The 26218-nt window shown below is 34.8% G+C and overlaps 1 protein-coding gene across 1 annotated transcript in view; it reads left to right on the top strand.

Moving 5' to 3' along the window:
* Positions 1 to 1114: 1114 nt before the first annotated feature.
* Positions 1115 to 26218, top strand: part of SEMA3A (semaphorin 3A) — a 457743-nt gene continuing 432639 nt past the window's right edge. Inside the window, exon 1 of the mRNA XM_074340665.1 lies at positions 1115 to 1313. The gene's annotated coding sequence lies outside the window, so the exon portion shown is untranslated. The remainder of the gene's footprint in view (positions 1314 to 26218) is intronic.

Here is a 26218-nt window from a genome sequence, read left to right as displayed (position 1 = left end):
CAACTCTTCCCCCCATTTCTAAAAAAGAAAAAAGTTATAATAACAGTAGTATAGACCCCAAAGTGTCTTTGTAAGACTCAAAAGAGATGATGCATGTAGAGTTCTTCGCATAGTTTCTGGCATGATGTAGCAACCGTTCAATCATCATCATAATTGTTAATCATAGTAGCTGCGCACTATTTAACATCGGAAAGTAGTTCTCAACAACATGGAGAATAGCTCAAAGAGTGCTGCTTTGTGAAAGTTAATTATAATCATTCTGATTACTTGCACATTTCTGATTATCCAAGAGTGTGACACAGAAAGCCCTAAAATTTCTATGAGTTAAGGTGCCTGAGATAATATGTGGTATGCAGAAATATCTACCAGAGGACATTTTTTTCCCTAACAATTGGCTTCAACCACCTTTTTAAAAAATGTCCAATTGCAGAATGTCAGTATGCTTGACAGCATAAATCTCCTTAAAGCAATTTAATTCAGATTAAAAAGATAACCTTGGCTTATATAGCAGAAAGAGGGATCTATTTCAAATCCATTTCGTGAACACTATCAATAACCCACTATGACCCATGATTGAGTAGTTTTAATTAAATTCAGTTAGGGTATTGGGGGCAGGGTGCTTCATTTACTCCTTCATTAATAGTTAAAGTGAATATTATAAATGCCTCTATAACTTTTGTAGCTTGAACATCTTTCTTTTTTATTGAATTTATTGTTTTCCTTGCTATCAAGCAATACCATTTGGGGAACTCTGGTTCCCAGGAGCTTTAATGCTATCCCACTTCCAGCACTATAAAACAGAGGCCTGCTGTTTTAATCACGCCTCTCTCTCTCTCAATGTTGTTTGCGCCCTGGTACAACCCATCTGCCTTGAATCTAGTGCTCCGCTGGGGCTGCACACATCTGCCAGCCAGACTACCTTCGTACACAATTACTCAATCCACCGTAAGGCTCTTTAATAGGAAACAAGTGTGACAACGGCAAGCCTCTTTTTTTTTTTTTTTTCCTCCTCCCTCTTAAACCACAGAGTCAAATAGTTCTAATAGAGATGAAGCTTGATAGATCCGCCCAGGTGTAGGTGAAATGGTAGAGCCTCGGGGGTAATAGATGCTGTGCTCTCATGCTGAAGTTTAGCACTTTGTCCTGACCGGCTCGCCAGCAGCAGTGCAATGCTCTGCTCCTCGTCCAGTTACAGAGTCAACACGCTTCTTGCCGCTCACATTTATGCCTAATCCGGAGGGCAACCTGGAGCTAGGTAAGAACAGCACAGCAACCCTTTTCCTTCAACGCATGGACAAAGGACAGCAAATGCGGTGAGTGGAGTATTTATCTTTCCTTCTTTTACTTGGCAATTAATTAAGAATGTTTACTCTCAGGGAATCCTCTCAAGACTGTGCAAAAGTGAACTAGCAAAACGCCTGTGTTCACAACCCTGTGGATTTCCTCTTGTTTCGTTTTGCATGGTGCCTTGGTACTGTCACTGAAGCTGCAATACTCTGTGAGTGACTTCCCCATGCAGAAAGTCTCGGAACTAAAATGTGGGGCCAATAATATTGCTAATTCATTCCTGTAGCCTGGCATATGATCTGCTATTTCTGGGTGAGTGTCCTTTATTACTGTCAAAAACAATGGTGGCAAGTGTTTTGTCACACTTCTGAGAATAGAAAATAGTCTTTAAGAAGCACATACTCTTCCTGAAAGTGGATTTCAACTTTTACACATAACTGTATTGTTGTATCACTATTCATACATTAATGTGAGGAATTTGCTTGTAATTTTTTTCTTAACAAATCCATTCTACAGATCAATCCATTACTAAAGAAGATCCTAAAAACTCTAAAGCCATTATTAGGTTGTAGCAGCAATGCCAATGATAATGAATTTTTAAAATAAACAAAACAAAACAAAATGTCATTTATCTAATAGCATAGAAAAAGATATTAAAACCAGATGTAGGAAATCTCAACTTTGACTTTTTGGTCTTTCATGCTTGGTTTAAAGCAGCCTTCACATTGCGTTTACTTTGCATTTACAACTTTAGCTTCACCATTAAACTATGTTTGAACTTGAAGTTCAGATTTGATCTAAGTACAGCCCTGTTCCTTGAGCCCCCTACTCTTATTTTTTACTTGGCTATGGGGAATCTTTTTACTACTATACCATATATCCTGAACTGTGTTAACAAGCTAACTTGGTGGTGGACTTTTTCAGGTGGAATGTCAGCCAATGTGAAAGAATGTATTTGCTGCTCAAATGTATGATGTTTTATGTAAGAAATAAACACATGGGATGTATGCCCTGACAAAGACTCAGTGATGATTCCTAAATTCAGCCCACCAAATATTGCACAAAGATGATCATATTTTTAAAAGGATGCAATAAAAACTGTCAGCATGTCATATCATCATGCTGTAGTCATTTGAGGTGTGTTTTTTTTCATATTTAGGGTTTGTTTAGTTTTTTGTTTTTTGTTTTTGGAAAAATTACTCTGGAAAGCATTGTCATCTCAAAAAACAATGCACCTATACAGAGTACATAAACAGGTGAAATTAGATAAAACACTGTTGCATTGTTTAATTCCCCACTGGCCAATGTTTTTGTTTTCTAACTATTACAGATGGACATTATTGATACTTACGGTTTAAAAGCCATGACAGTAGAATCCTGATGACTCCTTTGTGTATATTCAGAAATGATTTAGCTTGGATAAAGTTGCTGCTATGAGAGGTTTAATTAATTACTGCTAGTTAAATATATCTCTTTAAGAATTACATCTGACATTACTGATGGTGGAGTAAAAGCAGTTTAAAAGTCATTCTTCATGAAATACTTAACCGACAATTGTTGGATTGAATAGCGGTCAATGTCTACCCCCTACAGGGAGAGAATCTAATTTCACTGTGCCTTCCCCGGTACATGAATGCTATGGAGTACAGTTCACACATATGAATGCTGTAACCCTGTCAGTGACTCCAACAAGTGCCCCTTAATGAAAAGGTCAGCCCTGTGATTAATAGGAAGCCAGTTTGAAAGGCCGGACCTCACTTCAGCACTGCATTTAGATTTGCTTCTTCTTGATTTATTTCATTTGCCGTTCAAAGTACAATAAAAATCAACTTATGCTATATTGCGATTTTAAAACATATCGTGGTTGGTTTTATTTGATACTAACACGTTGGTTCATATATTGGGTTCAGTAAAAGAAAATAATAAGTGAAAAAAAGGACAATTATAGAGGGCATAGGATGATGAATGGGAATTTTACTCTTTATCCAAATAGTTTGACTACATAGCCTTTGTGTTAAGTTTCAGCTAATTTAATAAACTTTAAGAGACACAATGGGGGTGAATATGGAGTGACAGAGGAAAGGTTTGATGTTTTACATAAGATTTATTGTGCTTAAATGCTAGCTATAAAGTATACATAGGTAACTCATGCAGGTAATTATTTTCTGCTAATGGTGAAATTCATTGAAGAAAATAACTACATTGAGATGAAGACAGCATAAACCTAGGTGACAACCTCAAGCAATTTAGTCACTTAAAGTTATAATGGTGGTTTTAATAAAACCATACCAATTAATACTTAGGCTGGAAAACATTAGGTTAAGTCCATTAAAAAAAAAAAAAAGAAAAAGAAAGGAAACCTTTGTGACTGGAATTATGTTTTGCTAATAAATATCATGATAAAATTTAGGCCATTCACAAATCACATGGTTCTTAAATAAGTTTCTTCATGTTTTTATCTATATAAGTGTTTTGTGTCTCTGTGGCTTTATCTGTATATATTTTCCAATATGATTGCAATACAAGTAATAAAGTAATGCAAACAATGTAAGTATATATATAGTATATTTATTATGCATGAATGTTTCCATTAACTTGCAGAAAAAATTTAAAAATCACAGGATATATCAACTTACTCTGAGTTATTCTCTTTTAAATAACTCATTTTTAACCCTAACTCGATACTAATAGGTTTAATAAATCCACATTTATTTATAATAAAGGGACCATATTACATATCAAGATAGAAAGCATAGGAAAAAATACAGTCCAATTTCAAGGCCACTCAAGGAGGAGCTAACATAGTTAACTCTGTAATGGGCACACTGCTTCCTAGATGTCCTCACACCTTATCACTGCCCACAGCTGTATCTCCCAGGTACTCTTCTACTCAGGATTTCATTTTTGCTCTATAGTGGAAGCCAACGACTTCCAGATAAGGTGCTAATGAATAGAATTAGTTGGGTACCCACAAGGAACCAGCATTTCATATCCATGATTTATTTAGCCCTGATAGTCCAATCAAGTAGTTACTGTTTCGATTTCTATTTCTAAATGTAAAAACAGAGTGGTTGAAGTACTTGCCAGTATTGTACAGTGAGTAAGTAGTGGAACTTGTGTTTAAATTAATTGTGCCTGAGAACAGATGTCTCCGCCAACCACTAGAATACACTGCTTCCCTAACAGGGGACTTCATTATCAATACAAAGTTGTCTTCGGACTACTTGAATTCTGAAAGGGATTCATAAATGGAAATGGGTAGAACACCCAATCCAACAAAGCATAGATAGTTAAATGCTGATGAGTATGACCTCACTTCAAGTTACATCAACATCCAGCATTGATAGAGCCTACTACTTTTCAGAGGTTTTACTATAGATAAAGGAGTCGCAGTTACATTCCAGACATTTCGAGACGAACTGGTCCTTCCACACTGACTCAGTTGCTAAATTTCCATTTCTGTTAACATGAAGTTTCTGAGAAGAGTATGTCTCCTGGGGGTATTTCCAGCCAAGCCACTGATGACATTTATAGGGGTGATGCTAATCACAGTGTCCTCTCAATGAGAGTTACCTCAACACATTGCCACCTCTCAGGCACTGGAAAAAAAATGAGTTGTCAGTTATTCACCCTCAAAGATTTTCAGGCCTCATTTATTTAATAGGACCATCTGGATATGTATTTTAAAGTAAAATAGAATACTAATTGAATTTTCCCTTTATCTGTCGATATTTTTTGTCATGCACACATAGCCTGGAAAATACCTATTTGAAAGATTTCATTTCATATACAGATTATCCTAAGTCCTGCATCTGTGTTATGTCTATCTGCTCAAACGCTTTCTTTCCAAGACAGATACTTATCAATATGATTGAGAACATTCTTTGTAGAGAGATCAAAAACAAAATATTTATGATTAAAAAAAAACACCTTTCATTTCATAATATAACTTTTGTCATTATGGGCTCATGTATCCTTTCCCAGATAAAGATAGAATATTCAGTTTAAAGAGAGGGTTATTTTTAAGTCCATATTGTCATAATTTTTAAGCCAAGACACTGGTTACTTTTATAAACACAAGCAGATTTATATACATGAAGAAATGACTTCAGAATTTTAGCAACTCCCACCCATTTTTTGGGGTAGTTATAAATGTTACCTTAATTCTTTGGTTTTGATGAAAGAGATCTGATAAATATATTTAAGTGTAGTTGGCATTTATAAAACCATAGATTGTTCTTATACAAAAGAAGAAGGAGAAGAAAACAAGTAATTTTTTCAAACTAATCTCAAGATCCTGCAAGAATTAATCTATGGTGACAGGATCTGAAAGCTCTAAATACCTTGAGGATTGATGATTACTTAAAAACCAGTGGTAAGAAACTTCCTCTCTCACTATCATTACTCAAAGAGATCAACAGGCTAGCTTCTTGAAGTTAATGTTATCTTCATAAATCCTTCTTGAATTATCCAGAAAGGACTTCATTTTCATCTGTAGGCTCATCTTAAGTGAGTCTCCATTTCCCCTTCCCTGACCCCTGCCCTTATCTGACCCATTCCAAGCCTTCCATCAGGACCCTGTGCTACAATTAATTCCTTTACTGGTTACTTCTGTCTCATGTTCCAGGAAAATACTGGAAACATTTAGGCTTAGACATTGTGCTGGTGGACCATTCCACCCATATATGGTGATTGGCTGTCTCTGCTCATTTCTATAGTTTCATACATTCTGAAGCCCAAGCCAGCAGTCAGTCACAACTCAACTCGTGTTCCTTCGCAAGGAGGGCTCTTGGTCCCAATCTCCCTACAGGAGTCAGACCCCTGGCCACCTTGGATCTATTTTTTGTAACCAGTATGCAAAAGTTCTTCGTTCCTACTCTGCTTGATATCAAATATTATTTTCATTTTAGGCCCATTGAAAACAATAACCTATTTTGAGCAGGATATGAACTTTTAATTTTGTTACAGAGTACACTTTCACATTGACGTATGTTCAAAGTAAAAAATGCAGGTATATCTAACTCAGGAATTCAAAGCAGTATTTAATTAACAGTCAACATCTTTTTGTCTTACTCCTTAATATTACACATTCCAATTTGGATGGAAAGCTGAAAGAGATGATTATTGTTCTGTTTGTACTTTCCTTAAAAGTTTGAGTTTTGACCTTGTTTTTGGCCAGATGTGCTGAAATGCTATAATGTCAATGCTAGACAATAATTTTGCTGATTAATAGTATTTTCAGTCACTCTAGAATTTATTTTCTCTAGATAAATCATATGCTCTAATTATTGGTATACTTTTTAGCATTTATAATTATACTTGATTGAATTACAAATCTAATATTCTCCATGAATGTAGCACTAAACATGAATGCTGGGGTTCAGGTCCTTTTCTCATAACTACTGGTTTCCTTTCAAAACGTGGAAGATATCCTCTATGCAACAGTTTGTGATTCTTTACATCTAAAAGAACCTTGGAAAGCTCTTTGTAAAGTTACCAAGAAGAACTTTGAGAGATTTTCATAAGCTAGAAAAGAACGTGAAAATAGATAAGCATAAACTGAGTATATGATGTTTCGCACAAGACTCTTGCCAGAATTTTAAAGAATTTTGTATATGGTGTAGCACTGCATTTTTAATATAATTTGTTATCTAAAGCATACTTTCTCCTTTAGACTAAATTGTAGTTCACTATTTAATCATAAAACTTTGATCCGAGACTAAGTTCTGTTTAACAAAGTATGAATTTAAGTAAATAATTATTTCTTGGGGGGAAAAAGAACTTCTCAAACCATTTCCCATTTTATAAACTTAATGAAGTATTCATATTTAATTATTGCCATTTCTTTATGGGTCTCCTCCCTATTTTGTTTTGAACAATTTAAGAAATGAAACCAAGTTAACAATGGAAGCCAAAACACTTTACCATTTGAAAATAAGTCTACAATACTGAACTCTTGAATTAAGTTTGCTTTACCCACCCAATAACAGTCAACACTGGTTTCAAAAATAGTGATGAAAAGGAATATTGTTAGTACTAACAAGAATGTCTTCAGATTCACATAAAACGTTGACATATATTTTCATCTTTGCTCTCAGTTACCCCATAAGATAGTATAGCAACACTTTGATTTTTTTCTACTTCTCAAATAATGTTAGAGTATATTTTATCACATTCAATATCGTGATCAAATGTTTCATTTTTACAAAATAAAAATTTAAGTAAGATTAGTTTATGTGCAAACATTTCCATTTCTTTTAAGATATAAAAGCAAGTAAGTATATGTGGGTGAATATAGAGAAGGAACATTAATTCAATAACTACTATATGTCCTGTGGTTTACATTATCTTATTTAATCTTTATATTGATAGGGGAAATGAATGTGTAATTTCAATTTTACAGATGAGCAATGTGTTTTATTTTCTCAATTTTATGAATAACATTAAATCAATAAAATATTTTCAAGTGACTAATATAATGTTGAAAGAAGTGAAGGTGTACAAACTTACCAAAATGCCCATATGCAGTGTAGATTGGGTCAGAAACTGTTTGTATTATAGCTCCAGTCCCTTGAATGGAATTTAGAGACTCAAACTATTTCAATACATCATGAACCTTAGCATGAGCACATACAGGTATACAGTGGAGATATTGTGGCATTGGTTCCAGATCATGACAATAAGGTGAAAATCGCAACTGAGTCACACAGAATTTTGGTCTCCTGGCATATAAAAGTTATGTTTGCACTATACTGCAGTCTAGTAATTGTTCAATCTCATTATGTCTAAAAAAACAAGCAAACAAAAAACAGTGTACATAACTTAATAAAAAATATTTTATTGCTTAAAAATGCTAACCATCTTCTGAATCTTCAATGAGTTGTAGTCTTTTTGCTAGTGAAGGGTCTGGCCTCGATGTTGATGGCTGCTGACTGATCAGGGTGAGGGGAGGTGGTGATGGCAACTTCTTAAAATAAGATAACAGTGAAGTTGGCTGCATCAATTTACTCTTTCTTTCAGGAACAATTTTTTCTCTAGCATATAATGCTGTGTGATAGCATTTTACCCACAGTAAACCTTCCTTCAAAATTGAAGTCAATTCTCTCAAAATCTTCCATTGTTTTATCAACTAAGTTTATGTAATATTCTAAATCCTTTGTTGTCATTTCAACAATCTTCACAGCATATCCACCAGCAGTAGATTCTACCTCAGGAAATCACTTTCTTTGCTCATCCGTAAGAAGCAACTCCTCATTCATTCAAGTTTTTCCGTCAGATTACAGCCGTCGAGTCACAACTTCAGGCTCTAATTCCAAGTCTAAATCTCTTGCTATTTCCACTACATCTGCAGTAACTTTCCCCACTGAAGTCTTGAACTTCTCAAAGTCATCCATGAGGATTGTAATCAACTTGTAAATTGTTAATGTTGAAGTTTTGACCTCTTCCCATGAATTACTAATATTCTTAATGGCATCTAGAACAGTGAATCCTTTCCAGAAGGTTTTCAATTTACTTTGACACGATCCAGCAGAGGAATCACTATTTATGGCAGCTGTAGCCTAACAAAATGCATTTCTTGAATAATAAGACTTGAAAGTTGAAATTACTCCTTGGTCCATGGGCCACAGCATGGATGTTGTGTTAGTGAGCATGAAAACAACATTAATCTCGTACATCTCTATCAGAGCTCTTGGGTGACCAGAGGAATTATCAATGAGCAGAAATATTTTTGAAAGAAAGAAAACAAAAATGAGCAGTAGATCTCAACAGTACGCTTAGAATATTCAGTAAACCATGTAGTAAACAGACATGCTGTAATCCAGGCTTTGTTGTTTTGTTTATAGAGCATAGGCAGGGGAGACTTAACATAATTCTGAAAGGCCATAAGATTTTTCAGAATGGTGAGTGAGCATTGGCTTCAACTTGAACTTACCGGCTGCACTACCCTGTTTCCCGAAAATTAAGTATATTAATTTTTGCTCCAAAAGACGCATTAGAGCTGATTGTCCAGCTAGGTCTTATTTTCGGGGAAACACGGTAGTGCTGAATAAGAGAATCAGCCTGTCCTTTGAAGCTTTGAAGCCAGCTGTTGACTTCTGTTTATCTGTGACAGTCCTAGATGGCATCTTCTTCCAATCCAACACTGTTTCATCTACATTGAAAATCTGTTGTTTAGTGACTGCTCTTTCATTAATGATCTCAGCTAGACCTTCTGAATAACCTGCGGCAGCTTCTGCATCACCACTTGCTGCTTCACCTTACACTTTTATATTATGCAGATGGCTTCTTTCCTTACAATTCATGAAACAAGCTCTGCTAGCTGCAAATCTTTCTTCTGCAGCCTCCTCACCCCTCAGCCTCATAGTGTTCAAAAGAGTTAGGGCCTTGCTCTGGGTTAGGCTTTGGCTTCAGGGAATGTGTCGCTGGTTTGATTCTTTATCTAGACCACTAGTACTTTCTCCATATCAGCCCTGAGGCTGCTTCTCTTTCTTATCATTAGTGTATTTACTGGAGTAGCACTTCTAATTTCCTTTTCCTTTGTATTCACAACTTGGCTAATTCTTTGGTGTGAGAGACTTAGCTTTCAGCCTATCTTGGCTTTCGACGTGCCTTCGTCACTAAGCTTAATCATTTCTAAGTTTTGACTTGAAGTGAGAGACATTGGTCTCTTTCTTTCACTTGAAGGCTTAGAGGCCATCGTAGGGTTATTAATTGGCATAATTTCAATATTGTTGTGTCTCAGGGAATAGGAAGATCTGTGGAGAGGGAAAGAGAAGGGGGAACAGCTGGTCAGTAGAATAGTCAGAACACACAGCATTTACTGATTTGATTTGCTATTATGTATGGGCACAATTTGTGGCACCCCAACACAATTACAATAGTAACATCAAAGATCACTGGTCACGGATCCCCATAACAAATATAATAATAATGAAAAAGTTGGAAATATTGCAAGTATTATCAAAACGTGACACAGAAACATGAAGTGAATTATCACATGTGATACACTCTGATGTATGAAAAATGGCATGGATAGATTTGTTCAATGCAGGGTTGCCACAAACCTTCAATATAAAAAACAACAACATAGTATCTGTGGAGTGCTATAAAACAAAGCATAATAAAAGTATGTATGCCTGTACACTGTATTTATGGTAAGAGTCATAGCTAATAAGAGTATTAATATTGCCATGATATTTTTATTCAAGAAAAAATAAGAAATGAGTGTGATATCAAGTAATACTATTTCTTTTGGGAAGACATTTTACTTTGACACTTCAGTGAGAATGCAAATACTGTAGATGGTTTTATCATGTGACATGTAGAAAATGATATATATTTTATAACAAACATTTTCTTTACATTATATTTAGGTATGTTGTTTAATCTGTGTCATAACAATGTGATAAATAACTTGCTTTGTGGATGTGTGTAGTTTGTGTGTGAAAGTGAATATGCATATGTGTGACTAAATCCTGTATTAGCATGATTTCTATTATATATTCCGCAATAATAGTTTTTATTAAATTACAAAAAGGATTTTCATTTTATTTAAAGAAATATTGTCTATGTTATTTAAAAAAATAAATTTCACTACACTTTTGTTTGCACCAATAAGAAAAAGATCAATGAATTTAAAACATTTGTTTCCTAGACTATCTTGGCTATTTTAGAGATTTGAATATTTGTAGTAATACTTGGGTATTTTCTGCTGCTATAGGAACTCTGTGTTTTATATTATTTTATGTATAAATTTAAATAATGACTATGGCTACCAATAGCATTACACAGAGGTCTTGTAGGTAGAATACAATTTATCTTGATAATATTATTAACATTTTTTATTTGTCGAGTTTGGAAATAGTGAACTTTGCTGCCTTTTTTCTTTTTTTTTTTTTTGACCAAACCCAGATATTTTTTACATTAACATGACTTGGGTATATTGCCCACCTGGATTCTTTTGAACAATTAGACTAAGAAGACTATTATTGGCCACAGGTGATGCCAGCCTACTCATAAGGAGCTAGAGCAACAGGGAAGAATGGACTGCCATCAGGCAGTCAGGGGCACTGTATCCCACTGAGGCAGTCCTTACAGCAGCCAAGTGGCTCAGGTGCAAGCAGACAAGGTCAAAATGAGGCAATGGGGGAAGCACCCCAGCTCAAAGCATCCTTCCCTAAAGGAACAGATATCTTTTGTAAAAACAGAGACACAGTTTCTAGAGTTCCTGTGAAGGATCTACCCAATGAAAACGATACTACTCGTAGGTTGATAGGAAAGCCAACATTGGGCTTCCTATCAGGTATTTACAATTCTCCCAGTCCCAATTCAGTGTAGCAGTCAAGCATCATTTTAAACATAGGTAACTTTTCCTAGTTAATATAGTTGACCTTCTAATTTTTATCGGGTTTCCAAGGGAATAGAGCTAGACAGTTCATCAAAGATCAAATTGCCACGAAGAAAGAGAAATAATATTGTTAGTCTTTTATCCACAGATGGTTAACATGAAGTATGGGAAGATTAATTTTAAGGCATAACATGGCGTATTTCCATTCTGTCTATAAAAGCAGACTGCATTTTAGTTTGCAGTTATAGTTATCGCACAAAAATGCACTGCCGTGCAGGAGACCCTGCTCGCTGCGCCATTTGTCGTGCAGGGAGGCCTGCGGGGTCTCTGGTCCCGCTCCCCATACAAGAACGCAGGATATGGTGAGGCCAAAAAGGAACACCCACGGAGCCATAGGTAGGGGAGTCATACCACTATATTCTCTCTGGCGGCACTATACTCTCACTGGAGGCTCTATCCACACTGTCCGCAAACCGCCATCCACGCTTGCCAGCCCAGCCGCCATCTTCTTGCTAGCCCCCATTCTTCTCTTTCTCTCCTCTGCTAGCGTAGCCACAGCAGTTATATTACTGGCTAATGGCTCACTGGTTACAGCTGACGGCCAACTAGCCACAGCTGATGGCCATGCAATCACAGTTGGCCATTTACTACCTGAGCCAACACCTTTCTATGTGAGGCCGAGAGCCTGGAAACTACTTTCTGGGGCTCTGCCCCCACATGCACCATCATTTGTCTTTTTGCTTTCGCTTTCGAAGCATGTTAAGCATTTCTGCCATCTCTGCAAACTTTAAGAACTATTCACACATACATACCAACACTTTGAAGGGCTGAAAGACATCTAAACTTGTTAATTAACATTTCCAATGGAATTTTATTTCCTTTAGAGGAGATTAGACTAAGAAAGGTTAAGGCCACATTTTAAAAGACTAAAATTCAGAGTCACCTATGTAAGTGCTTAAATTAAATAAGATTTCACATAAGACAAGCATAAAGTTGCTTCCAAAGCTCAGGATACTATTTCTGGAGGACCACCTTTGAATGACAAGAAGTTGAGAGGACCCATCAATGGTAATGGTACATCAGTTGCAGCCACAGCAATGGTGTTATATGTGGCCACATATGAGATAATCAAGTTTCTAGGAACTCCAGCTTTTCTAGAGAGAAGCAGTGTAATGGCCAGATGATACCATGTATGTGCCTACAACTACGTATGACCATTAGTGCTTAAGGGCTGAGTACTGCTATTTTTTCAGAAAGAACTATGGGGTGGGTAGATTCAGAGCATTTAGAATGCATTTACCTTTGTGGTTGCCAATGCTAATTGTTAGATTTTAAAAGCACCACTAAGAGTTTGTAATAATGGTATTTAAATAAATGAACACGAAGGAACTACATGCAATTCAGATTGAGCCTCCTAGTTTACTGTTTAGGAATAGATATTAGCTATGCAATAATTGTAAAATGTGTGTGTTTATATATGTATATTGTCTCATAAAGAGTAGATTTACCAAAAGTTCAGAGATTCTACTTGATGTAAAGCCCAGCATTAGCAGTGTGACAATGAACAGGTTATTTAATAATACTACCTCAAAATTCTCACCTGTAGAATGAAGTTTGAAATAAAGGATGTATATAGTTTCTTTTTTGTCTAACTTAAAAAAGATGTACCTATATTATTTCATTAATGATAACTTACATTAATCAAGAGTTATACAAAAGACATAATTTAAAAATAAATTCTAAGTAGAAGATATGTTACTTTCATAAAGATGTGTGTTAATTTTTTTTAAAAAATCTTATGATACATTTTAAATTACAGTCAATCTTGACTGAATTAATAAACTCTTGAGTAATTAAATATCCTCAAGTTACTTGATTATTTAAAAATGAGGACATTGATTCTTTCAGTTGATTTTGCTGGCTTTTGTTAAGTGCTTATCATGAATTAAGGAATTAAAATTCATTTTTTGCACTTTAAATAGGTAATAATTTGCCTTTTTTTCTATTAAGGATAATTTTTGTTCTGTCGAACTCTAGATACTGTAATAAAATGGAGATATTGCAATGTAATTAACTGAAAGTAGTGAACTTAAATTATCTTGAATTATGTATATGAGAAAAAAACAGATAAAACCATATTAAGAATTATATTACTTAAAGAAATAAAAATATATGTTGTAATTATTTCATATTTTTTTTGAAATCAGAGCGATACAACTTTGGAAATTTTGTCAGAGATATATGAAGTTCTATTAGATCATTTTTATACTATATATTGCATTTCTTAATTAATACATATTATTAACATCTAATACATAGTCTTAACATCAGTTGTGGCTGGCTGTCTTAATTTGGATGAATAATATACTTGAAGCATTTTTTTATTTCTTTCTTTCAATAGGGCATTTCAAAGTTACCTTAAAAGATGTGTGAAATACTGTTTATTTTTAATTAGATTTGATCCCAACTCTATAGTGTAAGCCATTAATTGAGACACATACGAGAGAAGATAGAGGTAATGAGTATGTGAGAGACAAGTGGATTACTACAGTTTAGATTTGCCTGGTATCTTTTCATTGGTCAACCCCAGAGATAAGGTAGACTTTTCTCTCATTAGAAGCATAGGGATCTAGGAAATGTAAAGAACAATATCAACCCTCAGCAATTTTTAGTGTTATAAACTTTATCTTGGACACTTTCTCATTCTCTTCACAGCTTTCCCAACTCAAGGGTGATGTTTCTTCCCTTCTTTTCTCAACAATTAAGTTACCCTCATGCTCAGTCTCTAAACTGACTTCCAATTACCCCTAAATTTGAACTTCTGCCAAAAGCAGTGTTTTCAGTTCAAAAACTCTATGCTCCTAAACAGTCTATTATTGGGCATTGTCACCCTCCTTCGCAGTATTTCCTAAATCAAAACACTTATTCTATTGGTGTACTAAATATTTCTAGGCCCTAGGAGGGACGTGGATTAAACACATGTTGAAACACATTAAAACACAGCATGTTGAAAAATAACATTTGATGAGTATCTTTTAATTTAAAAAGTTTTAACCGTTTTGGGGATATTGGCATTTTAGTAGCAGCATTCTTCTGATTCAAAAGAGTTCTCTAAAGTTTTGCTTGAGAAAAATTCAAAGAGATGTGTTTCAGGTCAAGGGCAGAGAGCCTGATCACGCCCCTCCCACCCCCCTCTGAGCTGTGATCTTCTGCCTCAGGTCAGTGCTGACCCAGAAAGTTGCTCCAGGGCCATCACTCTCACTGTCAGGAGATCAGGATCTATTACAATCCAGTGTCAGTTTTCGGTGCCCATTCATTTTTGCTGGTTTTATGCTTATGTCATAAACATTTTGAAACTAGCCAATGGAAGAGACTTACTGAATGAAAATATTCTTTAAGAGAAGTTTTAATAATGACATGTTACGAATCCAGTTTTCACCTTTTCTACCATTCCAGGTATTCCTTCTTAGCCCCTAACCCCCACATTCTCCCTCCCTAGTATACCTTCCTTTTGAAATCATTTTGAAATTCAGGGAGAGTGAAAAAGGAAAAGAGAAATACAAGCAGCTCTGGCTGAATGCTGTTAATTGAGTGAAAGTGAGGCGGCTGAATGTATGAAGCATTGTTCCCGATGGCGGCTGCAGAGATGAACATTAATCTTGTTTTAGTAAACTTCATTTATATAATTAATCATGTTGTCATCTGGGGGTTAGTGATGCAGTTTGCCTCGAATAACTGTCGGATACCTCAGACCCTTACACTAGCCCAGACTTTTCTGATTTGCCGAGTCTAAGAAAGTTTGCGTGGAATTCATGGTTAGTGTGCTACAATGTAGTATTGCTCTAGGTATTTTTGTTATCGTTGTCCTTACTTAAAATTCATCTTGAGATTTTGCGTGTGGAAAGAACGGCAATAAATTGTCCTGTTTTGAACTTACTTATTACTGTTATCTATACATTGCTCATGTACGTAGCTTCCAATGGTTAAACTATGGCAGAGCAATATGTGCCACACGGTGTCATTGACAAATGTTCACATGTGTGAGATTATATGCTTTTTTTTTTTTTAAAGAATAGAGTACAGCTCTTTGAAAAAAAAAAAATAAAACATTGATTTTAAGGCTTAATTTAAACATTCTTCCCCATTCTATGAAATCTTGAGCTAGGTAGTATCATTCCCTGCTCTGACTTCTATGACTTGTATCGCCTCTGTCACTTATTTCATATCTGCTTTTACTGAGGTATTCATTCATTCATTGTTCCATCCCCCACGAGATGCTAAGCTTCTTGAATGTGGGAGCCATGGCTTCTACTCCTTTGTGTGCAATACAACCATGACAAAGTAGGTATTCAATAAATACTTCTTGATTGAGAATTGACAGTTCCTCTCTGTAAATGCAGATTGAAGGGTCCTTACTTTCAGTCTCTATACCCCATTTGCTGTTTAATTAGCTATTAGCTGGAACTGATTGATAGACATGAAGACTTTTTTTTTTCAGAGACTGGCAGCTATGTAAATACGGCACTTAACCTTAAGCACTCAGCCATTAACCTTAATCACTGTCCATTAACCTTAAAGCACCCCAGGTTTCTCCCCTTACAGTCCCCCAAAGCAGGCCCCACTGAATGCACTTTTTTCAGAATGAAAAAGAATCTTAGCAAAATGTTTTTATTGTTCTGTGAGTGGCTATTAAAAAAATGTATTCTGAAAGAGAACATTTGACTCCATTTCTTTGTGTAGATATTAATTAATTTTCCAGGTGTTCAAAGAAAGACACAAAATTGGAAAATTATTTTGATGAGTGTGTTAGGATATATTTGATAAGAGAAAGATAACAGTGTTTTTTAAAGTACCATCTATAAGGTTGATAATCACGAGAGTATCACATATTATTTCCAATTAAACCAGCAAATTTATAAAAACATAAATAACCTGTCCCATAACTGTTGCTCAAATCAGACACGTAGAAACAACCAATTACTTCAAGGATAATGATTGTCTGAAATATTTTCTAATGTCGGATAATGACAGAAAGGGAATACATAAAATTTCCTTCTTTATACATACAGTTTAGATTTGTTCTTGTAAATATTCTTGTCCATAGATATAATCATTTTTTATTGAAATAATATCACTAATTTCATAATCTTTTGCAGTCAACAAAATCTATATCTTCTCTTGGGTGTTTCACAAAAACTATATAAAATAGCTATATGTAGTTGGAAAGAAACAAATGTCAAGTGTTAATGTTTTTCTATTTATTATTTGCTTTATATCATGTTTTTGTTTTCACCAAGATCTACATTCATAACCTATAAATGCAGTAAAATAATATTACACAGTTGCAAAAAGTGTGTGTAATTTTATATGTATTTGGGTTTTACAACCTCAGTCTTTGGGGAAAAAACAGCATGTCAGTAAAGTTCCCACCCTGAACATAATACAACTTATGGTGAGGTGGAGTCGAGTGTTGGAGGGTGGCTGCGGATATAGGATGCAGAAAGAATACCTTTCTATGTTCAGAAAAGCAACTTGATACTAATGGACTGATTATTTTTAGATTTGCCAAAGTGCTCAGTTTTGTTCCAGGAACCAGAGGCAGCTGACACCGGGACCTGGTGTCACTGGGACACTGGGATCAGTTGAAGGTGTGAGCAACTGAGGGCAGGGGTGGGTCTCCTTTACAACTGCATTTCCAGGTGATTTTAATGAATGTGAAATCTCACTGGAAGAACAAATTAGTGTAACACAATGTCTTCAATGCTAGAAATATGTTACCTCAGCATAGGGTGGTGAGTTGTTCACTTGGAATTTACAGTTGCCTAACTGAGGAAGAAGGTGATAATGAGAGGTGGACTTGGCAGAAGACAGTCCAAGCAGCAGGAGATCCACTATGACAAACCAAATTCAATATTGACCGTGTGTTTTGAGAATTAATCAATAGCTTTCACATAAATGACTCTCCATATGCTTATTGCTTATTTCACTAGCTAAACATTTTTGTCATTTGTTTGTTTATGGCCCCTGAGGATGCTCTTGGAGGTGCAAAGGTGCTAAAGACCATACTAATTAACTCTTTCACTTTTTATTTAGTAGATTCCGTAATCCCATGTCACTACACACACACACACACACACACACACACACACACACACGGAATAATAGCTTAGACATATACATACAGGGGTGCCAAAAAATGTATACAAGTGGACACTTTAGTCAACGTTGATCAAGCAGTAGTTTGCCATAATCAGAAGTGTCTGGGGGGTGGCTGGTTGGTTCAGTTGGTTAGGGCACAATGCTTGTAACACCAGGATGGCCGATGTGATCACCGCATGGGCCAGTGTGAGCTGCCCCTTCCACAACTAGATTGAAACAACTGCTTGACTTGGAGCTGATGGGTCCTGGAAAAACATTTAAATGGATAAAAAGTTTAAAAAAAAACTTTTTTTAGGTATCTGGATGCTGATGGTAACCACTTTCAGCACCTCTTGTAATTGCAGAAGTCAAACATGAATTGTGTTGATCTTTTGTTATCAGTATATATTGAGTATTACAATTTTAATACAGTTTTCCTTTCTTAAAATGTGTATACATTTTTTGGCACCTTCTGTATACATAGACATTTTTTTTTCACACAAGATAATGAAAAATATCTGCAAATTTAGCTCTGACTTTAAGCAAATAAATGGAAGTAGATTTTAGTTCTTCATCTTTGTAGACTATCTTCTCCAATATATACATTTACTCATTTGAGTAACGTTGCTTGAGAAACCATGTTTCTTCAAGAATATTTTAGGTCACTACTGTTGTTGACACAGTGATGTAAATATACTAAGGGTGCATTTTTAAATTATTTTCTTTTTAAAAATATGTGGCAAACAGTCTTCCACAATATTTTTACTTGAAGAACAGTTAGGAGTAAGGCAAGCTTTCCTTTAATGGGAGTGTTAAGTGCTATAAGAGGCTGAATACTAGAAAACTGATTAAAATGTTATCTTAATTTTTTTTCTAAGACCCTCACTAGGAATAATTAGTAATTGTAGCCATGTGTCAAAGTTATAAGAAATGGTTAGTTTAATAATAACACAATTAAGAGATAATGAAAGCATATTGATATTGTGCAAGTTAGTGTCTTAGATTAGGTCTTCCGGGACAATTTAAAGAGCCTGGATTATATGAAACGTATATTCTTTTCTACCTATTTTTTTTTTTTTTTTGCTTTTTTTGTGTCACTTTTTGGTTATTTATCAGTTTGAATGGTTATGAATGAGAAACACAAGGTTCTAATATCTTCTTTTTTATTATTTAAATAGTTAGCAAAACAACATACCCAGTTCTAGTAAAAGACAGAATTTTATATTTGTTTATTATTTTTATCTTTTCACTCGGGTACCTGAATGCCAAACATATATAAGATATTTATGTTATTTGTTGAATAAAGTTATTTAATTCTTCCAACTAAGCACTGTCAGTCTAACTTGTTAAAACTAACTTCAAATTTTACCACTCCACTGCACTGTTTTGCAGACCTTAACCTGGTTGTTGTCTCTACATTTGGATAACTGGGACATATTTAAAAAATTGTTAAACTGATTTTCTTCACCTTAGCTCCAGGTTCTAAGAAAATATAAAACTTTTATGGAAATCAAACTTTGTTCTCATGGATATTGTATCTTTTATGTAAATCTAGCTTAATTTGCATGTTTTCCCAAAATTGATTTTAACCTGGATTTGTGTGAAAACTAGAGCTAAAGCCTACCAGAGGCGAACAAAGCAGCGTGTAAGATGAATGCTGAAACATTTTAGAGAAAACTGCAAGGCAGAGACTATTCCCTAGGGAGAAACGCGACAGGGACTGTCTTGCTTTGACTCCAGTGTCTCAGGTGAGAGCAGGAATTGGTGGCCACAGATAATCAGATCTGCAAGTAAATCCATATTCCTGTGAACATCACCCATCAGTTAACAAAATATTTGCTCAGCATTAATTCTTATAAAAGATTGAGGGGCGGGATAGGAAATAGGGATGCCTCCCACTTATCAATTTATGTGAATTGTGTTCCTTAAAAACTGTTCTTAGAATTCATTTTCATCTTATATTATCTGTAAAAGAATTAGGTCAGAGTGTCCCACCCAACCCAATAAAGTCTGCTCCAACATCCATATGACTGCATTTTCTCACTTGAGATTTTTTTCAATATGTTAAGGAGAAAGGAATTTAAGAAAATGATATCTGTTTCATATGGGTTTTTTAACCTTAAAACAGCAAGTCAACACACCACCACCACCCCAAAGCCAATGACAAGAAACAGCATAACCACTCGTCACATTCACACACACCCTCACACCAAATGAACAAACAAACACATAAGCAGGCATGAAAAAAAAAAAAAAAAAAAAAAAGCAGGCTTAAAAAAAACAACCAACTACAAAAACAGGTCCTGGCTTTCTAACAACTCATCATTGCTAGGAAATTTAAGATCGAGTGTGTATAGTAAAAATACACTCTCACCAGGGAGTGTGAGAGGGGCTGTACCCACCCTTCCTCCCACCCCCCACCCCCCCAGCACTCCTGGGAAGGAACACTCTTGAGGGTGGGGTGAGAACTCTGGCGCCTCTAGTCCATCTGAGGCTTTCTGGAAGAAAATGATGTCACAGATGTTTCACTGTTTTTCCTTCATCCTATTTCCTTCTCTTTTCTTATACTTTAAAATTGTTCCTCTGTTTCCATTTCCCCTTCACTTTTCAAAATGTCTAACATTTCTCCAAACCTCTCTGATCCCCTTAAATAGAGGGGCAAATCTTCTGATTCAATGCATATAAACATTCATTCCCGCTGCTCCTTTGTATTTTCTCTCAACTTTTACTGTGGAGGGGCCTTCTTTTCTCCCACGGTGCAAGTAAGGGTGTGAGGATCATCACCTTCATTTGCCATCTCCAGGAACTACTGAAGAATACTGGCTATTAATCAACATTCTGTGATGTGCTTCACACTCTTCAGAGGAAATGCACTATATAAATGCCGAATAGTACTACATCAGTAACCCTCTATTCTTTGGGTTCTGGAAGCACCAGCTCTCACTCTCCTGAGGGGGAAAATGTCATATCAACCTTATTATATCTACCTAGAGGAAAATTTGTTGAGTGTAAACGCTGCTACAAGGAGGAATAGTTGCACTCATTTCAAAATGATTTCAAATGCTTCTCTGAAAAAGAAAAGCCATCCTCGCAGAACTAGCAGACAAAGGAACCTACCACCACCATCACCACCCCCTTCCAGAATTCTATACCATCCAAGTAAGGAGCAGAATTTCTCACTTGTGCTTCTTATAGTCCTTTCGCTCTCTGGGAAACATGCCCTTTTGAGAAGAACAAGCTTTGGGTTCACTTGTCTCCAAGACGCCCCCCTTCACCACACAGGAAAGTCCTGTTCTGGGTGAACTTTCTATGTGATGCTATTTTTCGTACACACACAATTTGTATTTTTCATCCTCATTATTATTATTTCTTTCATTTAAAATATGTGAAGACTGTTGGCTCCAGCAAGGAAAGTTCAAGTTTACCTCATTTATATTCTCTAATCATATATTTTTAAATATTATATTAGAGTCAGAGAACTCAAGAAGAAACTGTCTTCCAAGGCCACGTGATAAGAAAAGAGTTAGTATTCTCCCACTTCCTAAAAGATGAAACTGAGAGTCATTGTTTTGATGGAATATCCACAGCCAAGTAGGGTTTTGAATTGGTCCAGATCTCCCACAGGATCTGAATCTGTGTGTGTGTCTCAGGCTTCCGGACTCTCTTTCCATAAAGGAATGGAAAATAGAACTCTAACTCATTCCTACCTCAGTATACTGTTGTTAATTATATTTGTCCTTTACATTTTTTTCAGTTTAAAACTTTCCTCTTAGAATCAGTATTTAAGATAATTCCCACTGTTTTGGAGTTCTTTTTTATTATTTGAAATACTCTTCTTAGTTGTGCCACTGTTTGCAAGAGCAGGTATTTTTATATGTATAGTATATTTGACTTGAATATGGAATACTAAGATTTATCCATGGATGGCATTTTAATCTTTCCCGTTTCTTTTATTCTTATCATCTTATTCATTTTTAAGTTAAAATTATGGGAAAAACACAGGGATTAAACACAAAGATTAGTCTATATTAACACAAAGATTAATCTATATTGACCTTCAAATGGAAAAAGGACGAAACTATTTAATAAGTACCTAGGTATTGAGTAGTCTATGTAACTACATACATATCTTTCTGTTGTGTAGTTTCTTTTTTTTATTAAACCCAAATAATGTATCTATGAAGAAAACATATATGGTGACTCAAAGGGATTAAGTAAATTATAAAATTTAATTTTCTTAAGTAAACTCTAAACTGTAGCAATATTAAAAGTGTTGTTAATAAATTACATCATCTGTCACTTTGGGGACGAATATCACTTTATTGTTGAATGTCAATATTTTATTATGTTTCACATTTTCTTTTTATCTACTATTAAAACCTACTGTATGACTTTACCTTTAGCCTTGATTTAGTGAGCTTATGTTCCTCTGAAATAATTTGGTGAAGTGTATCATGGTCAAAGTTCAACAGCAGAATATTGATTCCTGATTGAACTTACCTCTTATTGTGTTATCTGATCCTTTTTGGCATATGAGTTTTTTGTTGTTGCTTTTTTTAAGATTTTTTTGGCTCTAAAATATTTAAAGGTGTTTTGTAATTTAACAAACACTGCATGTTTTATCTGACATAAATGGGGAGGCATGTTATATCTGAAAAAGGCTGGAACATATGATGGGAAAACATATATGTGAAATATAGATTAAAAAATGGAACAACATGAGCAGCTGCTTCAAGACCAGTAAAAATGGAAAGCACTAAGGAGTTTAAACCTATTTCTCAAATAATTAAGATGTTAGCTAAGGTCTTTTTCCCTTTTAATATCTAGATGTTTACTTTAACTCCTTACTTCAAGTTTGTATCCCATCAAAGTCCAAAGCCTTCCTCAAAATGTCTGCATATCCCTGAAACCTGTGCTGGAGTGGGGGGATGGGATAATGCAACTCAGGTTTTTCTTTGTAGCCCTTGACTCTAAGCTGGCTTTTCCTCAATTCATGAAAAATTTTACCATTTACCTTGATGGTACTTACATAGATATATAAGCACACATATATATTTATATAAACCTTCTTTTCTATTACAGCCACATATATATTAATATACTGTTACAGACTGGGCACTCAATTTGAGGTTAAGTAATCCCCAGAGTTATCTACTACTGTTCATTGAGTTAGTCTCTTAAAACTCTATTAAATTTAGTTAGCAATCAGTGTCAAGTCAGTGCAATTAATAATAATCCTGGGCATTAACTTAGGCTACTATGGGGAAAAAAATCTGAGAGTCAGATCATTTGGAGGACCACTATTCCTAGTGTGTTGTTCACAATTAGAAGCAGCAAATTTTTATTGGAACAAGAGATCTAAAAAAAGATTTCCCTAGTCAGCCTGGGTATGAAAGCATGTTTCCCTAGAAACCAGGGCGGGAAAAAAACATGCATTGAAATATGGATGGTTTAGACTGTGTCTTTTTGGCTGGGGGAATTGGGGATTTTGCTGCACTCTAGCAATTCCAGGTCTAGGTTTCATAACGCTTTCGTTCCCTCTTTCTCCTATGAGGATATAAAACCACTGGGATAGGTTGCTAACACAGTATATTTTTATCCCTCAGAAGACTGGAATTATTGTCCTACAAATCTAAGTTTTGCTTTCTTAGCATCACTATAGATTTCAAGGTCTTTTGATTCTTTCTGAGTATATGTCTTCCTTCATGCCATGGAAAAATGAGATATATTGACATTAAGTAACACTTCCAACATCTTATTAAAAATTTTATACTGAAAAGAACACCAGAAGATCTTTCTTTAGGGATTTCCTTGTACCCTTTTAAAGCTTTATGTGTCTGTTTAATAAGGGAGATATAAATATGAAGCGTCAGGAAAATGTTAGTCTTTTTAAAATGATATTGTGTCAAGCAGTCACTCTGATTGCTAAAGAGAAATACTATTGGGGGAAAAAATCCCCAAAGTTTAATATCAGTTCTGCTCCAAGGCCACGCATAAGCTTTAATACTTTATGGCTCAGGACAGAAAAGAAACATCACAAAAGATAGGGGAAATTATTTCATCCCAGTGTCTATCTGGTTTACGAAAACTGTTTCTTTTTTATGTATTGCTGGCTATGAACTGAGGAGTTTTTGCTGGAATACATGATTAAAATACCATCATTCCCCACTTCAGCCTTCCTACTTGCTGTTGGCAAGCCTGTTAATCTTAGCGCTCTCTCTCTCTCTTTCTCTCTCTCTCACTTTCCTTTCTCTGTCTACTCTCAATGTTGCTATCTTTACAGTATGCTAGCCAGTAGAGAATCATAATCTATTTTTCCCTCTGACCCAAATAATTTTATATGTGAAATCCAATTATGAAAAAAGATGTCAAGTACAGTCTTGAAGGAGAAAGAACTCAAATCTCACTGATGCAGCCAAATGGGTGAATGGGGACAAGGTTGGGACAGGCCTACTTTTATCCCTATAGCACTTTTTCTAGAGATCACGCTAAGGAATACTGCTAAATAAGAAGTGTTAAAAAATTAAAAGATAATTGGAGAAGGAGTTCTGGGATTTGTATGTACAATCTTTGCTACATACCATACATAAGTAACTAACTATTAGCTATTGTCTATGTAGAAGGTTCAGGATTTAGCATCAACTGACAGTCTTATACTTAAATTCATCATGCTTTGTCCTAAGTTAATTCACGGGTCACAGCAAGGTAAGACCCTGACACGAAAGTTCAGTCTGTGTTCTTCAATCTTTTCACCTTCTAGATTGTTCTTTTTCAAAAAACAATATTTCACAACTTACTGTCTTCTACTATCCACAGAATCATTTGTGTCTCCTCAAATGCTTTATTGCGCAGCCTGGTTCTAATTTAGAATAAAATGTATTTTTGATTAGGAACACAAATTTAGCCTAAAGAAAAATTTGAAAAATGAGGTTTGTTAAGGACATTGTTTACAGGGAAAGCACTTCTCCTTATTTATTTTGACCTTGAAACTTCTGATAATGGAAACAATGGAGGACTTTTGAACTCTTTATGAATTAAAATGATAGGGGAATCCCAAACACTTAAGTAATATCGTAAGATTTTTTTCTCTTTCCCATTTTTCATTAGATTATCTAGGAGTAAATTTATTAGTTGATGGATATTTATTCACTGTGCTAATCTAAGAAGTAAAGAAAGCTTTCTGCTTTAATTTTTGTTTAAATATTTAATGTTTTTGTATCATTTTGCCTGTTTAATTTAATTAACGATTTTTAAAACCTTATAGCACAGATAATCATTATTTCAGATTATTTTTTAAGTTTCTATTTTCTAAAGCCTATATTCTTCATGAATAGAGCAGATATCAGCATGATTGGGAAAAAAGTTAATTACTATGATTATATAAAAGAAATCCTACCTCTTGGTAATGACAACAGATTTATCACCAAGATTTCTTATGTTACATGAGTAAACAATTTTATAGATGGAATCAACTGTACATTTGTACATTAATACAAATTGACACAAGTTAGAGTCATATTTATTAGAAGAATACTTTTACTTTCTGCAAAAGCACTTTTCTCATATACCCTGTTTCCCCGAAAATAAGACCTAGCTGGACCTTCAGTTATAATGCAAAAAATAATATAAATTAATATTATATTAATTTTTGGAGCAAAAATTAATATAAGACCCAGTATTATATTATATTATATTATATTATATTATATTATATTATATTATATTATACTATACTATACTATACTATACTATACTATACTATATTATATTATATTATATTATATTATATTATATTATATTATATTATAGACCTGGTCTTATAGTATAATAAGACCGGGTCTTATATTAATTTTTGCTCCAAAAGATGCATTAGAGCTGGTGGTCTGGCTAGGTCTTATTTTTGAGGAAACACAGTACGCCATTTAGCACATGTGGACAGTTATTTAGGTTAACAAAAAATAATAATAATAATAATAATGATCATCAGTTACGTGTAAAAGCACAAAGACTTTCCTTATGCGTTGGGACACAAAAGAAGGAAGTAACACAACCTGTACTTTATTATTTTGTATCAAATGCAAAGCATTTTCTAAACATTAAATCCAACTGAAAGCAGCTGCTGGAAAAATATCATTACACTGTACTTTAAGCTACAAAAACCAATTTAATGGTGACATTTTATTTTGTTCAGATGGTCTGCTCTTTTCTTCTGTTGAAAACAGTAAAGACTATGGAAACTGTATCTGGATGAAATCACTGGTAGGTGAAGACCCATGACCAAAAACATTCTTTAAAGATTACAGGTTTATAGTTGAATGGGATAGCAGCACTAACAAGAGCGAAGGTCTCCCAAAGACAGGAAGTAATATTACATCATTCATATACATAACCACACTTTCCCTTTCCAAGCGATGGATAGAAAGTGTATTATTCAAAAATATAAAT

This window comes from Rhinolophus sinicus, linkage group LG09, assembly GCF_036562045.2.
Source record: "Rhinolophus sinicus isolate RSC01 linkage group LG09, ASM3656204v1, whole genome shotgun sequence".
Classification (NCBI taxonomy): Eukaryota; Metazoa; Chordata; class Mammalia; order Chiroptera; family Rhinolophidae; genus Rhinolophus; species Rhinolophus sinicus.
The sequence above is the reverse complement of the archived record's forward strand: the minus strand, read 5'-3'. Positions and strand labels throughout refer to the sequence as shown.